Source organism: Mirounga leonina, unplaced genomic scaffold (genome assembly GCF_011800145.1).
Source record: "Mirounga leonina isolate KUSES-001 unplaced genomic scaffold, KU_Mleo_1.0 Mir_200, whole genome shotgun sequence".
Classification (NCBI taxonomy): Eukaryota; Metazoa; Chordata; class Mammalia; order Carnivora; family Phocidae; genus Mirounga; species Mirounga leonina.
Window position 1 is genome coordinate 29,406,174 of NW_023270503.1, and position 3,749 is coordinate 29,409,922.

Here is a 3,749-nt window from a genome sequence, read left to right on the forward strand (position 1 = left end):
GTGAGCTTGGGGCCCACTGGGTCATGACAGAGGACGGGTCAGGGGAATCATAGGGGGCCTTGGGAGCTGAAGGAATTGGAGATGGAGGAGATGAAAGGCAGACCAAGGTCAAGATATCTGTCAATCCCAGATGACGGGGCAGAAATTCCTGGAGTGATGCAAGGACAGCCCTCCATTGCTAGAACTTTCTGAGCAGGGGTAAGGGGACAAGATGCTGCTGTGGTTCCTTCCAGCTGCAGGGGTTTCTGAGGCCATGAGTCTAAGGCTGACCAGGCAGCATCTGTGTGCTGTTCTGTCTGCTGTGGGAGGGGGCATGATGGGGATGGTTAAGGCATAGCTCCTGGTGCCCAGGCCCCTACTGTCCAGTGGGGGAAATGGGACTCCTGCCCAAGAAACCCCAGGAGTGCAGCATTCACTGAGCCTCCTCTTGTACACACACACACACGCACACATGCACGCGCGTGTGCACACACACATGCACACGCGCACACACACATACGCACACATGCACACAAAGGAGACAGCAGGTGTGAGGTTCTTCAGGGGAGGAAGTACTCCAGAAGGCTACTGACCGCTAGGGAGGTTTGGGCGGGAAGCAGAGTTAGTCTGGGTCTTCAGGATGGCCCAGGGCATGGATTGGTGGAGAGGAGATGGAGAAGATGTTCCAGGCAGAAGGAAGAGCCTGTGCAGAGACACGGAGGGGTTGGGGTGGGGGAGGCATGCGGAACATGTAACCAACTCCAAGGAGCCTGGAGTGCTGGCAGGACGTGGAAGACTTAGAGGACCTCTCCAATGCTCTTTCCAGGCATGCAGGTTATTTTCTGATCCCCAAATCTGGGCATTTGGTGTGACTGGTCTGTGTGCTTAAGGGTCTGATAGGGCGGATGTTTGAAATATGGTCATCTTGGAAAAGCGGGTATTTGGGGCAGTGGAACATTTGGGCAACTCTTGCATTTTCCTCACCCGTTCCCCAGTTACAGATCATACCAGTTGGATCCTGGGGCCAGCCTCCAGGATCCTTCATCCTCAGGGGTGGGTGGGGGTGGGGGTGGGGCCCTGGTACCTAAGGGGCACAGGGGCCCCGGTATCTTGCCTGCTGACTTTGCACGCCTGCCCTTTCCATTTCCCTAGTTAAAACCCAATCCCATTCTTGCTGGTCCCAGGGCTCCCCCCAACAGGACAGAAATCAATGAGCAATTTGCTGCTATTTGTAGACCTTCCTTCCCTGCCAGCCCCCAACCCTAGTCCATCCTGACCAGGTTCGGCCCTGCCTCCCCCCCAGTCAAATGGACTGGCACTGCACCCAGCCAAACGGAGCTTAGTTTTCATTACCTGGGGGTGGGGGGTGTCTCGGCCCGGAGGGGCCAGCGCTGATCCTCTACCTGGGTACACTCCCGAGAATCTAGAGGAAATAAGGACAAGGCAAAGCATCAGTCCAGGAATCTGTATTTTTTTAAAAAAGATTTTATTTGTCAGAGAGAATGAGAGAGAGCATGAACAGGGGGAGCGGCAGACAGAAGGAGAAGCAGACTCCCCGCTGAGCAAGGAGCCCGACGTGGGACTCGATCCCAGGACCCTGGGCTCATGACCTGAGCTAAGGGCAGACATTTAACCGACAGAGCCACCCAGACGTCCCAGGAATCTGTATTTAAAAAAAAAAAAAACCCTTCAGGGGATCCGAATGGGGCTGGTGCAGGTGTGGCTGGGAGATGAAATGCATTGGCTGCTGTCAGCTTTCCTTCCACCCGCTGGCTGTGTGCCCTTACTTACCTTCTCTGTGCTTCAGCATCCTCGTCTGTAACACGAGGGCAGTAACAGCTTTAGCCTCCTAGGGTTGCCCAGGGGATTACTGGAGAAAACGCAGGCATAAGGCTTAATTCAAAGCCTAGCACCCAATAGGCATTCAAGAAACAATTGATGAGGAGCACCTGGGTGGCTCAGTCAGTTAAGCGTCTGCCTTCGGCTCAGGTCATGATCCCAGGGTCCTGGGATTGAACCCCAAATTCGGCTCCCTGCTCAGCAGGGAGCCTGCTTCTCTCCCCTCCCCCTGCTTATGCACATGCTCTCTCTCTCTGTCAAATGGATAAATAAAATCTTAAAAAAAAGAAACGATTGATGATAATAGCAAGGACCAAGGGCTCTGAGCACAGGCACGCTCGCCTCTCCTGGGGGTTCCTGGGTGGGTGAGCCTGATGCCTGCCCCAGTGCAGAGTGCCCATGCCCCCTCCCATAGCACTGGAGGCCCAGCACCAACCAGTCCCCTGGGTGGTGGGGAGGAGAGGCCTCTCAGGGGGGATACGCAGATTAGACTTGATCCTTAGAGGTGGAAGGAAACAAAATACTGACTCCCCTGGGGATTCCTGACCCACCAAACAGGATGCTGTGAGTCAAAGAGGGGACCCCCGGCAGGAGACTAGACACCCCCAGGTGGTCAGTTCCCCAGATCCTGGGAAAGCCACAGACAGCCTGAGTGGTAGGGGGCAGTAAGGCAAAGGAAAGCTCGAAACTTCCTCCTGGTGGGGGCAGGTAATCAATTCTAGATCTCCAGGTCTTTCTCTTCCTCCTACTCACCCGCCTGCCCACTACTCACCTGCCACTATCTCAAGAGACACAGAACATCATAGTTACAGGTGTGGATTTCAGCTCAGCTTACCTGGGTTTCTCTTTTCAATTTTGTTGAAGTATAATTTACATACAACGAAATGCACACATTTTAAGTATTCAGTTTGATGAGTCTTGACAAATTTATACGCACATATAACCACCACTACAATCAGGATATAGATCATTTCCATCATCCCCCAAAGCTCCCTCATGCCCCTTCCCAGTCGATCCCTAGCCTTCCCCCAGCCCCAGGCAACAACTGATCTGCTTTCTGTCAGTATAGATTAGGTTTGTCTCTTCTAGAGTTTCATATAAATGGGATTATGTAATATGTACTCTTTGGTGTCTGCTGCTTTTCACTTTTCATAATGTTTATGAGATTCATCCGTGTTGCTGTTTTGTCAGTGGTTTATACCTTTTTATCGCCAAGTTGGAGTCCACTGTATGAATATGTGATAATTTGGCCACCTGTTGATGGACATCCGTGTTGTTTTCAGGTTTGGGTTGTTTGTGAATAAAGCTGCTGTGAACGTGTGTGTACAAGTCTTTGCATGAATGTATATTTTCATTTTTCTGGGGTAAATACCTAAGAGTGGAACGACTGGGTCCTACGGTCATTGAATGTTGAACTTTTTTTTTAAGATTTTATTTATTTATTTGACAGAGAGAGAGAGAGTGAGAGCAGGAACACAAGCAGGGGGAGTGGGAGGGGGAGAAGCAGGCCTCCCGCGGAGCAGGGAGCCCGATGTGGGGCTTGATCGCAGGACCCCGGGATCATGACCTGAGCCAGAGGCAGACGCTTAATGACTGAGCCACCCAGGCGCCCGTATGTTGAACTTTTTAAGAAACTGACAGACTGCTTTCTAAAGTAGTTGCACCCTTGTTCATTTCTGCCTTCGGTGTATGAGAGTTCTAGCTGCTCCACAACCTCACCAACACTTAGCGTGGTCAGACTTCTAAGGGGTGTGTCGTGGTAGTTTTAATTTGTATTTTCCTGAATGATGAATGAATGAATGATGTTGAAAATCTTTTTCCTGTGCATATCAGTCATTCTCTATCTTCTCCCGACCATTTAAAAAGTTAGGTTATCTTCTTATTTTTATTTATTTATTTATTTATTTATTTATTTATTTATTTATTTATTT